This window comes from Uranotaenia lowii, chromosome 3 (genome assembly GCF_029784155.1).
Source record: "Uranotaenia lowii strain MFRU-FL chromosome 3, ASM2978415v1, whole genome shotgun sequence".
Lineage (NCBI taxonomy): Eukaryota > Metazoa > Arthropoda > Insecta > Diptera > Culicidae > Uranotaenia > Uranotaenia lowii.
In genome coordinates this window covers 96,176,751-96,192,054 of record NC_073693.1, presented here as the reverse complement: position 1 = coordinate 96,192,054, position 15,304 = coordinate 96,176,751, and positions in this window count along the sequence as shown.

Sequence of the window (15,304 nt, the reverse complement as noted above, 5' to 3'; positions counted from 1 at the left end):
AAACCGGCATTAGAAAAATACATTCTTTGTTATCATCCCCCCGCCAGGAGTATGCAACTTGACACGATTACTCTACAAAACGTATGACCAATATCTATTTGCTAAGTATTAGTGAATCTCATTTTTTACGTTTGCTGCTTTGGAGATGGGATCTTGAAAACATCTCAGAAGCTTAAATCTGATAAAAAAAAAGCTCGAATCTAATCAAAAAAAGGTTAAATCTGAAAGATGTTCGTCAAATGCGTCGCGTATTTTCGAACAAAAAAAGGCATCTACTTCGTTTTCAAGCACCTCGCGCATGTTAAATTCTTAACTGTCATTTCTTGTGTAAAAAAATCGAGGAATCGCTGCATTAAAACATAGAAAAAATCGGGTGAAATGAGACTTTCAGAATAATCTGACCTTAAAACGGTAACGGTTTGAACCATTCGATTCCTAGCGATTGTTTTTGCATAGTCAAAAGTAATTTTATGAAATTATAACGCGCGAGGTGCTCAAACGCGAAAAAGGAACCTTTTTCGTTCGAAAATCCCCAGGTTCATCCCCAATGTGGGGAAGGCAAATAAAAAGCACCAATTTTTGTTTTGAGATTTTAAAAGTTTATCAGGTAATCAGGACCGAATGAGTCCTTTTCCAAATTGACAAACATTTTTTGAGGAGTGAAAATATCCAAATAAGTTATGGGATGTGTTAAAAAATATGGGCTTTTGTTTACGTTTTGTCACCTCATAACTCAGAAACGAAATGTTTTAAATGAAGTAGCCATTAATGCAGAGCGCTATGAAAGTGCTAGAACAGATAGCCTGGCTCCAATATAGAAATAAGAGTTTAGGATGCTGTTATACAGTCGATATGTATCTCATTGGATCATCGTTGAGGAACTGGATGACGCTATCGCTCAAACACATCATTCGAATTGTTAAAAACTCATAAACTCAAACTATTCTCAACTGTTCAAATTTTTACAAAAAAAAAAAATACTCGTTCCAAGCCTAAGTTTTAGTTTTTGTTTGTCTTTCTCTATTCCCCCTTTTTGAGGCTACCGAAGACGTTGGTATATTCCTTCGCCCTAATCGAAATCGCCAGGTAATCTCGATCACTTAAAAAAATCCCTTCTAACTAAGTATCATATTCGAATTGTATCTTCTAAAGCCATTTTGGTGATGTTCAGTCTACGTGGGGATTTACAGATGTTTGTATGTAGTGATAAGGTTAAAACATGTGTGTACATATTTGGTTAGACCACACGCGTTGATCAATTTGGCTGTAGTATTTCGAAAAATTCTTGCGCGCGTCCGTTTTTAAGTTATGATAGAGAAAGTATTATCGGTAAGGTTCATTAGAATCTTATATACAATCGAAACATGGTGGCCAAAAGGTAGGCAAACATCACTCGTTTTTTGAACAGGAAATCTTGTATGACAAGATGAAATCTTATTTATCACTGTTAAGAAAAGTTAAACAGTTTTTTTTGTAATTGAAAGAAATAAACAGAAGAAACACAGAGCGTTCAAAACGCAGTTCATCGAATAATCTAACGACAACAGTTACATATCGTTTGGTAGATGATCATCGATCCTATCTTCGCTAGAGACTATTTAACAGTAGCAAATATCGGTTATTTTTGACTATCAATCAGATTCTATTTTTTCTCGAATATAAACACAAGTGAACTATTCTTCATATTAATATTTTATCAGTAGAAATACAAACCCGGACCTTCTGACACAGAGAGATCACTGAACGGAACAGATCGTCTAACAGTAGAGAAGAGGTTATTTTATAGTCACTATTTATATTTCGTCGGATCACTGACACCGGTTAAATCATACCGTCGTTCAAACTGAGAGTATTCATCTCCAATCGAATTTACCTTAGCTATCTATACATGTATTTTAACAAATTTCTTCTTGTACTGCAAAACGTAACACTCTAGAGAGGATGATGATAAATGTAGAAAAATAAAACTAATCTGAAAAAAATCCAGAAAACTACTCGGATTGAAAAAAATAGGCAAAACATGAAACACAACTCTGCTCAAAACGAAGCCGTATTCGAATACAACCATAAGGAAACAAGTTTTTTCCGAGGAACAATACGATGATAATCACAAATACGAAGAACAAAATCTAAAATCAAGTATATGAGAACACGTGGTAAAGTGCATATTCTAATTGTTTGTAAGGGGAACTTTGGGGATAGTATTAGGAGAAAAAAGAAAAACGAAAAATCTTCGGACACGTGGAAAAAAAACGCTCGATCACCATCAGGTTGTTATAGCTCGAAGTACACTCACGCAGGCACCACAAACACGAACCATACGAAATCGGTGTAACTCGAGTGTAGTTTTATATCCATCAACAAAACAGTTTAACGAAAAAATATTTATAGTAACAACAGTGAACGCCCCCAAAGACTTTGAAAACCTATTAGAGGAAACAACAAACAAAAATCCGAAAAGAAAAACACTAATTTTAATTGCATAAATTGAAACAATCGTAAGCAGTGAATATAAGAAGGGTTTTTCTGTGTAAATATTAGTGACAGATTCCCGCTATTTTTTTCTATTGCTTTTAGGTAGTATAACCAATTCTTCGAACTTGCTTTGCATTGTTTTCGATAGCACTCAACCAGCCAAAAGTAAAAATATAATAAACAGAAAGTTGGTAATTTTTGCAAAATTAAGAGAATAGTGAAGGTTTGATGCGGTGCGTATAGCAAGCACTTTGAACTTAAAAAATCTTTAAAAAAAAATGTCGTACTAATTTACAAAATCTCCAGGTTAATTTGTTCGAGTTTCCCTCTATTTTTCACTTCAACAACCCTGGAAATCACTCGTGGTTTATTTGAATTATATTCAGATACATTCTATACTAAATACTTCGGATAACAATCATTCTGTAAATTTCATAGAATAATGTTCCAGAGAAGTGAAGCAGGCCTTTGATTGGGAGAACGTGAAATTTTTTCTCTTCTGGTGTCAAAATTAGACATTGTTTGAATTTTCGATTTCAATATAAAATTAAATGTTAACTGGTATAGTTAGTGAAAGTAGTTTTGATGTTAAATGTTCAAGGCCAAGAACCTGTTATCGTTAATACAGTCAATTTCTCGGAAGATTATTCATAGAACAAAACGGAAGCACGCAGCTAAGTTTTCTTTAATTTACAATTTATTCGTAGAAGTTATTTACTCATATGTAGACATCGTATAATCGACACAAACATTATCGGATTTGGGTACAAAAACCTTTTGATTTTTAAAAAGGTTAGTGAGTAACTTTTACTTCGTTTGATCGATAATCACGTAAACATTAACACTAGAAAGACCGCACCAGTCAAAATGACTGGTTGGACACTTTGTTTGTTGAATATCTTTTAAATACTTCGCTTTAAAAATTCGCAAAAAATATGACTTTTCATGAATTTTGAATCTCTACAAAACTGTGTATTTTTTATTTCACTAGCTCTTTTAATAAGCGAGAAAATTTTCGCCATGGACACTCGGACCGTGACCAGTCAAAATGACTGGTGAAATTCAAAACCCTATAACTCAAACAAGATAAAAACTTTTTGCTTGCTTTTGGTTTAATTTGCAATCTACATTCAAGGTAATGAGCCCTAGTTGATTTATAGTGAGCAGAAGTGTGTCATTCGTTATGAAATTATTGATTTTCGATGCAAAGTCCTGAAAATTTATAGAAAAAGTTCTCGGATTGACCGCTGTGTGGCGCTTCAAGCACTTTACTCCCAATTTTTTTGGTCGGTTATGTTGCTTAACTATAATAAAACTTTCTGTCAAAATTTGGCGAAATTTCATCTAGATTTGTAAAAGTTATGTTAGATTTAGTAATTGTCCATTCGAGTAATTGAGTTATTTTAGGTGATAAATATGTTTTATACTAAACTGGTATGAGTAAAAAATTATGAATTGTGTACACATTTTTTCAAATTTGAAAACATAAGCTATTAAACTGAATAATTTAAATGATATTTCATCATGGGTGCACGTAATATATTTTATATGTTGGTTATCCAGCATGGGTGCACGGATTCACAGCAGTTTCTTTCTAAGTATGTGTTCACATGCATTCTTAGATTATTAGGTTCGACAAATCTCCAATGCTAGTTTATACACAGGTATTCCGGCTCTCGTGTACATACCTGGCCAGCTGGCAACTGATGGAACATGCATATTATATAGTCATTTATATTATAAAGACACAACTTACCTGCCGGCCACTTATGGGATTTGAACCCAAAAGTTTTCTTGCCGATACCGGGAATTGAACCCAGTAAGCCTGACACAACAAGACCAGATTCGCGCCAGCATATTTGCTAGGCAACATTGGCGCTAAGATATTTCAACATGGGTGCACGGACTGGCTGCAAATTCGCCGTTGTAGATTAAATAGAGTGAAGTTGTTTTCAACTTGCTCTAGAACACAAAATATATTTGAGTAAGATATGATAGGTATTTTAAATGCAATATTGACCAATTAAAAAACTTTTTAGAAAAAACTAATTAACTTATAAATTTAATAATGTTGATTCATTATTTTTATTTCCACTGTTTTCCGTCGCACGACATAACTTGATGCACATAATTTCTAAAATTCACTCGATCCATGGTAATCGTTTTCCAATTTCTTGGATGATGATTCGATTACCATCTTATCAGATAAATATACGATTGCAAAAACCCGTTTTGTAATAAAAAATAAATAAATTTAGTATATCAAGATCATATTGAAAGATTTTTTTTCCAGGAATGAAAAAAAAACGGAGCTGAAAATAAAAATCGTTATTTAAATCGTTTTGTCTCAACATAAAAGACATGGTTTCGACTTTGGTTTAGTTAAGATTTGTCAAAATGCTTTTAAAAAAATTGTAAAAAAGACCAATATTTGATAAAAATGCGGTGAATCCGTGCACCCATAGTGTAAAACCATGTATATAACACAAATTATCTATTGAATCTATAAAAGCCTTTATTCTTTACCTTTAGCATGCAAAAAAGTTGATTTTGGATGAATAGCGGTGAATCCGTGCACACATGGTAAATTGCTCTACTTATAGAAAAACTTTGCTTGAAAATCTACAATATCAGGTATAATTAATAAGCAACATGATGAAAAATTTCAGAGGGATGGGTGTTAGAAAATATCTACTACGACAGAATTGAAGTGAAACCGTGCACCCATGGTCAATACTTATATCCAATTAACATAATTTTCTAATAGTATTGGTAATGTATTTTAATTTTTTGATGATTATTTGAAATATTCAAGTTATGACATACACGCCATTGTCAGCTATGCCAAAATGAGGTGATTCCGTGCACCCATGGTGAAAAAATATTTCCATTTTATAACAAAAATATTACCGAATTAGTTCCAAAATAATATCAGAAGAAAAAAGTTCAAAATAATATGTAATAAAAAAATTCTCCTTTACCAGTCATTTTGACTGGTCACGGTCCGAATAGGTATATTCAATTTGTCGGTCCTTCTAGTGTTAAGTTTCATCATCATATTGAGCAATTTGCAATTTAATCATGTGATTTCGATGATGGCCCTGATCGAATCTCTTCCCCAAATGATTATCAATTTCAGTAAAATAAGGTTCACATCACTCTTTGAACAATATATGCAATCAATCAACGTTTTGGAAAATTTAAAATTCGTAAAAATATGAATTGGCTTGAATTTCATTTTTTTATCCTTCAATATAGAAATAAAGAAACTCAAAAAAACTTTGTTAATCGGCAAAATATATGTCAAATATCAAAATAGTAAAATATGATAACTAACAGTTATGTTACCCTTTTACGATTTTTGATAAATTTCAATGTTAAGAGTTAATGATACTACATTTGCTTTTAATATAATAGAACCCTAATAAAAATTTCATCAATAATAATCTTTAGAGTTTCATGGTAAAAACGGGAAAGTTTGGCTTTTATTTTAACATAATTACACTAGTCAAAAGGGTATCCTGATTGAATCCGAACACGAAATTATTGCGACACCGAAAATGTCACGCAAATTTCTTATAAATAAAATTTTAGGGTTGTTTTATACATATATTTACTTCAATAATCAAAAGAAAAGTTAATCGATGAAGCCTTGAGTGTGAAATTTAAAGCATTTTTGCTGGATGCCCTCCATCGAAGTCTTTACAGTATCGTCCGGCACCAGATTCTCAGTTTTTTTTTCCATTTTCTTAACATGTTCTTCTCGTCTTTGAATGTCTTCTTGCTCTTCCGAAGTTCCCGCTTCATCATTGCCCAGTACTGCTCCATCGGGCGCAGCTCCGGATAGTTCAACGGGTTCCTGTCTTTTGGAACAAAATGGACAGAACTGGCCTCATACCACTCCAGGACACTTTTAGAATAGTGACATGATTCCAAACCTGGCCCAAAATAGAAGAGCTTCGTCATGCTGCTGCAAGAACGGCAAAAGGCGCTTCTCGAGGCACTCAGATTTGTAGATCTCGCCATTTTCTGTGCCCTTTGTCACTCCTCAGTCCGCAAGAGCAGATGACCTGCCTAACGAGATATTTGGAGGCGAACTTCGACATTTTCTTCTTCTTAAATTTGTCGTCCATATCGAACGTTCTCTTGCTTGTGAAAAACTCCAACCTCGGAACTTTCTTAAAATCGGCTTTCATGTACGTTTCGTCGTCCATTACACAGCAGCCATATTTTGTCAGCATCTTCTCGAAAAGCTTCCGTGCCCGAGTTTCAGTCGTTGATTTCTGCCGATCATCGCGGTTTGGGAAGTTCTATACCTTGTATGTATGTAGTTCAGCTCTCTTCTTTGCATTCTGGACGTAGCTCTGCGACATGCCAATCTTTTTATCCAAATCATGGCTTGATACGTTGGGATTTGCTTTAATCACCCGCTCCACCTTTTCCTCCGTCTTTTTGTTCTCCGGTCCCGGTTTTCTTTCAGCTCCTTCGCCGTGGTCCAACGCCAACGGCTCCTGCAACTGCTTCAACACTCTGGAGACGGTTGAATCGTGAATGTTCAACATTTTTCCCAACTGCCAGTGCGACAAGTCAGGAAATTGTGAATCTGATTCATGTAAATTCTTTCTGATTTCTTATTCATGTAAATAGTTTCGTATTTGACGTTTAAAATTAAAAAAAAAAATAACAAAAGTGGTTCTATACACCTAAAACATAAAGAATTCACTAGAGTTTAGCTTCAAATTTTTTGCTCCAACAAACGCAAAACGTGCCAACGTGCCAAAGATCGTCATGTTTTTAGCTTTTCCTCCAGATTAACATCGGTACAGATTTTAGCTATCGATCAGCACATTTTCCGGCTTGAGAACCCGATGGATAACGCGCCTTTGATGTAAATGTTTCAATCCATCGGCCAGATTCCAAAATTTGGCCAAATTCCGCAAAATTTGGAGAAAATTTCCGAATAAAAAAAAAACAAAAACATACACACTTATTCTTTTCTCCTGTGGTCGGGACGATTTCGTCCTGTATTTTCAACAGCTGTAAATTAGAGGACGATCTCAGGACAGAAAAACACTACACGAAAACGACTGTCAAAATTACCTGTAGGTTCGAAACAGTTTCCTCCTGTGGTATGCAGGAAGTTTCGAAATTCTCCTGTAGGCTCGAGACTGCTTTCTTTCAAGATTTGAATTGAAATTTATGATTTATTTAGCAAAAAATTACAAAAATCTGAACTTTTGAAAGGTACATTTATTATCTGGATGAGTTGCATACAAATATAAATTTGCTGCCGGTCCTGGAGTATATTTTGGTTGGCTCGGGATTTCGTCTGAAAAAAAACACAAAGTGTTAATTTTTTAGTCACCATAAAATCATCTTATAAAAATTACCTGCTTCATTACCACGAATGCTGCTGAATCAACGTGTACTTCAGGTCCTTTGCAGTCATCTTGATGTTCTGCCCCAGCATCTTTGTTAGATATTGCAACTTGCATTAAAAAATGCTGCAATGGCCAATTCATCGACATTTTGATATTTCACCCAAGCTACGCTGTTAGAATAAGTGGTTCCTCCATTCAGGCTTCCAGAAGTTCTAGTTGTTTCTGCAGAATTGGTAATTCAATCCACTTTAATTAAAAAATATCTTGACACGAACCGCTTCAATTCCTTTTCAACACGGCACAGAATGAAGAAGAGAAAAAGCGGGACAGAAAACGATTGACAGTTAACGATCCCCCGCGATACAGGACGGTTGTTCGAGTACCTGTGCACTTGTAGAAATTTCGTCCCAGATTTCAGGAAAAAGGAACCGTCCCGTGTAGGATTATTCGATCTTCGGGAAAAGATCGATCTACAAGATCGAATCAGATAAACGGTGCTGGGATCGATCCATATAAAAAAAATCGGAGCTTTGAGATCGATCTCCGATTAATCGATCTTTTCCATTTGTAACAAGAGGAAACTGCTTTTTATTAAAAAATATGTTTAAAAAGACACATAATTTTAAATTTGTGTAACCCTTCTGCATATGGAAAGAATAAAATTTGAGGCGCTTTTATGTAAGGTGAACCGGAGTAAGTGTTTAAAATCAACACCAATCAAAATCCAAAAATCTCGGAACCGCTTTGATATTTTTAAGAAATTTACTGACAAGAAATATTCAAGAGATTAAAAGCAATAATTTCAAGGTATTTTTATTAAGATTGTCAAATGTATATGAGAGTTATCAAACAAAATTTGCAGAAAAAAGTCAAAAAACAAATTAATTTATTTTTTGAAAAAAGGAATTTTTAGAAAAATCGCTGATATTTCTTAAGATTAGCAAATTCTTTAAATTTTTTATTCTAAATCAATCACAAACACCTTTATGCACCCAATTCACAAGGTTTGGAAATAATTTGCAAAATTGTATTCAAATAAAGTGAAAATTTCTAAAATTATTTTTCAACTGATCATGAATGAAAAAAAAAATGCCTCGACCAGGAATCGAACTCGAGTTTTCTGGTTATCTCTCCGACACATTACCAATAGGTAAATCGTTAGATGTAAATAAGTCAAGTGTATAATTCAGTTGATTTCATCAAATTAAATTAGCTGCTAGATTCTACGGCAGGAATTGCTCAACTTACTCCGATTGGTGGTGCCTCTGGTGCCCCTACAGTCACTGATTTCAGGCACAAATATTTAAAATGCATTTTTAAACGTTTTTGTATACTTTTTTCAAGTTTCATTCAGTTAGGAAATTGACTTTTTTAGTGCCTGAACAAGAAAAAATGATGTAACTCATATATTATAGCTGTTTTCTATGGTTAAATAAGCGTCCTCCTTAATGTGGCCATTATGCTCTTATTTCCCCTAAATGAGAAAAAAAAGATCGAAAGATCGAATCGAAAATAAACTGATCTAATCGATCTTTTCCTGGTCGAAGAATCGATCCAAAAAATCGAAAATCGGAGTGGAAAAGATCGATCCTCCAAGGATCGATTCAAGATCGACCAATCCTAGTCCCGTGATTCGGGTGGTTCTCCATTCGAGTTTCGTTTAAATTACTAACTTTCCCTGTGATTCGAGAAGTCACTATCCCGAGCGGAATAATTGCAATCTTAGTGTGTAGGTTTGACAGTTCGGGGTTCATCCAGTCACTAAGCTGGAAAAGAACATCTGTCACTTGCTCTCACCTTGCTGTCACCTCCCTTACACCGACAGTCGGAATATGGTGACAAGAGTTGAGTGACGGTGGGGTGACTCGACAATCGTCACGTCACGCGCGGCGCAGAATAAGAGTCATTGAGAAAGTGTGCAAAATTTGGTTGATTTTTACCCAATGGTAAAAAAAGTTATGCCCTGTTAAATGTGTCGCAATAATTTCGTGTTCACCCTTTAATACTTCGGATGACAACCATTTCGTCTAATTTCATAGAACAAAACCCTGAATGTTCCAGAGAAGTGAAGCAGGCGTTGGATTGGGAGGACGTGGATTTTTTTTCTGCTGGTGTCAAAATTAGACATTGTTTACCACCCTTAAAAATGTTAGCCCAGTTCGGAGCTCTAACATCATTTATATGTTAACTCCGTTAACTCATACCGAAATGCAGCCTTGGGATGAAATATTCATCATAGTTTAGGCTTTGAGAAAAACCGTATTCAAAAGAAATCGGCCGTTGAAAACCAAAGTTATTGATGAAAAACTGGGTTTTCATGTTTTTTCCGTACAAACTTCAGTCTCGTGTTGTTTCAAACACAATACAAACTTCAGGCTCGTTTCGCGACCCCTTCCCGTGATCCGATCTGGAACAAATTTTGCATGAGATCTTGTACTAGGCCTAGAATCAATATGAGCCTGCAGCGCATAGCATTTCACAGGTGATGAATTTTCCATACAAATTTGGGGTAGTCTAATACATATATGTGCATTTGTTTACAGCTTCCGGTCAACAGAACACAAGAAAATTCCGGACAATCGATTCGGCACATCCGAATTCTTTAGAAGCTTCCACATTTGGACATTCGATGGGATTTTTTGTTTCAATAAGAAGCGCTGCCCCACACGAAAAATTAAAAAAAAGGTAGAATTTACCGAGATTCGAGGTGATTTTTCCACCCCTTTTTCGAGGTAAATTTTACTTTTTTTTCTGGGATTTTCATCCTGTTAAATTAAAAAGTAAATTTTACCTTTTTTTCATTCACTTAGCAGAATTTTACATTTTTCGCATTCACCTAGAAAAATAGTAGGTAAATAATACCGTTTTCTCATTCACTTATTTAAAAGGTAGATTTTTGTTTTAGTTGGTTTCTTCAATAAAATTAAAAACAAAATTCATTCAAAAATTGATATCTATTTCAAATAAATAGGGACTTTTACTTTATATTTATTTTTAAAACGTATCACCGTGTTCAAACAACTTTTTGTGATTCCTTCTACAGGTCCGTTTGGTCCGGTCAGATCCGGCTTTTCCGGAATGATATCTGGAGGATGACGTAGAATACACCTCGAAGCTCTGTGGGCCGATCTGAATCAAAAGTAAAGTATTATGTTTTATGACGAGAACCAGCATAACTAAGAAAACACTTACCATTCTTTTCCAATTTTCACATATTGGGCACGAAGCAAAACTTTCTTGCTGAACGACAAATCATCTTAATCTTAATAAAAGGGTTCGGCAAATAGTTACTTTATTCGAGATGAATTGTACCGTTTTGTTTAGCTCAATCCAAATAAACTTCACCTCGCTACGAGGTAAGATTTTTTTTTTTTACCTTTTTCTAGGTGAATTGTACTTTTTTATTCAGCTTTAATCAGATGAACTTCACCTCGCTACGAGGTAAGATTTACCTTTTTTGGATTCACCTTTTTTTCTTGGTGAATTTAACCTTTTTTCTCCAACTCGATTCAGTTAAACTTTAGTTAAACTGTTTGTGAGGTGAGTTTCACCTCGAAAGGGTAGAAGTTACGTTTTAGGCTTCCACGAGCGGTAAATTTTGCCTTTTTATTACTTTCCGTGTGAATTTCACACAACAGCATCAAATCTTCAACTATTCTCACACTTCATTGGAAGCACCGTCAATAGTGTTCGTTTAGAGCCGTGGGCAAGACATCTACCAAGTTCAGAAAAACTATTTAAATGACTAGGGAAAGAAAACAGGAACTAGATAACAAAAAAAAAAACTATCTGATGACTTTCAAAATCCAATAGCTTCCATGTGAAAGATAACAGAGTAGCGAAAAAAACACGATCCCAAGTGCATCGTTTGTTAATTATGTAAGGTACCTAGATATTTTTAAAAGAATTTGAATAGCAAAAGCAAAAGCTGGAATAACAATGTTACTCATTAAACATGCAAACCGAAATATAAAAAACTTCTAAACAAAAGAAAAACCAACAGCAGCAACCGAAACCAAAGAAAACTGAAGAGCACGATATTATAGGACAAAACAACCATCAACAAAAACCGAAACAAAATATTACATCATATCTAGAAAATCAAAAGATATAAAAATCAGTTAAAACAAAGATATCTTTCAGCGCAAAAAAAAATCATCTAAGCTTAACAATCTTCTCAAACAAAACCGCACCTTTTAAAATCGATCCCGTCACACCAAACGCTACTCAGTTTGAATGTTTGTGGGCGAAAGCGCACAAGAAAAATTTTTAGTTTTAAATTATTGAATAAAAAAAATAAAATTTTCAGTTCCAATCATCTTGAGAGAAATTTCGTCGCTTCCGAAGAGTTAAACCCCCCTTAACTCCGAGGGAGGAAGGCGAATATCGTGTTAAGAGTTATACACCAAGTAATGTGTAAATAAAAAATGAAAACATTTCGATTATCTGATGTCTGATAGAAGTTTATAAAAATCTGGGTTAGACAACTTAACATTTAAATATTGAATTGCAGGTACAAGAGTGCTAAATGTAGTAGGATAATTTTTTTCCCATTAAATTACGAGCTCGTTAAAAGTATTAGGATGAATTTTTTTATTCAACTTTCTAATATAACTCAGTTTTTTTTTCTTCCAGAGCCAGTGCGAGTTCCAGATTTTTGAAAAATATCCTTACTATAGCACATTGTAAACGATTCGATAATTTTTTGTTATTGAAGATATGAAAATAGTTTTTAAAAGTTCAAAATGTTGTAAGCTTATTAAAGATGATATTTATGTTGGAATGTTTTTAATACTTTTTTCGTGAAAACAACTGATTTCCTTCACTTTTTTTTCTTTTGTATTTTTTGTGTTTTCGTCAATTTTAAAATTGAATCAACTCACTTATTTGATTTTTCAATTCAAAAACCTATGCTTGAGGGTTCAAAATAATAAATTCTTCATTTTGTTTTCAGAGTTCATCATCTGAAATGGAACTTAAGATTGAAAATTTTTAATTCAAAATTGAAAAATGTTTATTCTTAGGCGCCATTTCTTAAACTTGTAAAATTGAATAAACTGAGAAGAAAATTTATCAAAACTCAGAATGCAGAACGCCTAACTCAGTTTACAGAAATCATAAAAGAAAACTCAGTGTTTTCAGATTGTAAATTTAAAAAATCAAAAAACTGAAAAATTAAAACTTGATGAAACAAGCCAGAAATCAAAATACAAAACTTAAAACTGGGGACTTAGAACTTTTATTTACCTTGAACTATGTATTTTTCACTTAGAGCTCTAAAATCAGAACTTTGGACACTTTGGACACCTTAGAGTCCAAAACAAAGAACTTGATAGCTCGGGAATCAGAAATCAGATTCCAGATCTGAACTTAAAACAGAAAACTTAAAACTAGGGCTCGGATTTCAGATCTCAGCCATCTGAACTCAGAACTCAAAACTCAGAACTGAGGAATAAAAACTTAAGTTTTAATTTAAGTTTAGGTTTAATTTAAGTTTCTCTACTTAGAATATGGAACTCAAATTTCAGCCCTCGAAATTCGGAGCTCAAAACGCAGAACTGAGAACTCAAAACACGAAGTTTCAATTCTGTACTCAAATTTCAAAGCTCTGAACTCAGTACTTTGAACTTCGAACTCAAAACTGAGAAGTAAGAAATCAGAACTCTAAGAATTCAAATCTCTGAACTTAAAACTAAGCACTTTGAACTCAAAATCCCGAACAAAAAACTTGGAACTTAGAACTGATAACTCTGAAATCAGAAATAAGAACACAAAACAGAAAGCCCAGAACTAGGACTTGGAACTCAGATCTCAATCAGTCAGAACTAAGAGCTCAAATCCTAGAGCTCAATACTAAGTCACAATTCAGAAATCAAAACTCAAATCAGAACTCAGAATTCAGAACTTCAATCACGGATCTCAAAACTCAGAACTCGGACCAAAAAACTCAGAGCCCAGAATCAATCACTCAAAATACAGAGCTAAGAAATCACAGAGTAACAGAAAGAGTAACAACTTAAGACTCAAAACTCAATACTTAAATCAAAGAACTCTTATCTTGGAACTTAGATCTCAGAACTCAGAACTCATATTTGAGATTTTAGATGAAAAAAGCCAGATTTCAGATTGATGATCTCAGAACTCGGGAATTAGAACTCAGAATTCCGAACTTAAAACAAAAACCCACAACTGTGGCTTGGAAATAAGATCTCAGAAATTTGAACTCAGACCTAAAAACTCAGAACTGAGAGCTCATAACTTATAGTCTCAATTAGAATTCAAAATTTAAAACACTGAACTCAGAATTCTGAACTTGAAACTCAAAACTGAGAGATGAGAAATCAGAACGTTTTACTCAGAACGAACGAAATCACAACTGTGGAATAAGAACTCAGATTTCATAACTCAGAACTCATAACTTGGAACTGAAACAGAAAACAAATCTCAGCATTCAAAATTTGAAGATCAAAACTATGATTTTGGAACTCAAAACTTAAAGTTTCAATTTAGAACTCATATTTCAAAACTCTGAACTCAGAGCTCAGAACTCTGAACTTCGAACTCAAACTGGAAAGTAAAAAATCAGAACTCTTCGAGCCCAGAACTCAAAACTCAGCACTTTTAACTCCGAACTCAGAATCCAGAATGATAAATTTGGAACTCAAAACTCACAACTCGGGAAAAAGAACACTGATTTCAGAGTTCAGAATATAAACCCAAGTACTAGTAGTCGGAACACAGATCTCAGTCAAAACTAAAAGCTCATTTCAGAGCTCTAATTTCAAAGCTCTGAACTCAGTACTCCGAACACTGAACATCGAATTCAAAACTGAAAGGTATAAAAACAGAGCTCTCTACCAAGAACTCTGAACTCAAAATTCAGCACTTTAAACTCTGAACTCAGAATCCAGAATACTCCAGTACTTGTAACTCAGAACTCAAAACTCTGGAATCAGAAATCAGAACGTAGAACTCAGAACAGAACAGAACAGAAAAGCAAGAGCTCGAAAATATCAGAAGTCAAATCTAGGAACTCAAAACCTAAAACTTAGAACTCAAAACTAAGTCCCAATTCAGAATTCAAAACTTTGAACTTGGAACTCAAAACTGAGAAGTAAGAAATCAGAACTTTTTACTCAGGACTCGGAACTCAGCTCTCAGACATCCAAACTCAGAATATGGACCCCAAACTCTAAGTTTCAATTCAGAACTCTGATTTAAAAAAAACTCTGAACTTGGAACTCAAAACTGAGAAGTAAAAAATCTGAACTACTTATCTCAAAATCCTAAACTCAAAACCCATAACTAAAAACTAAGTCTCAATTCAGAAATCTCATCTCAAAACTTTCAAATCAGAACTCAGAATCTAAAACTAAAATCACGGATCTCAAAACTCAGAACTCTGACCAAAAAACTCGAACTCAGAATCAATAACTCAGAACTCAGAG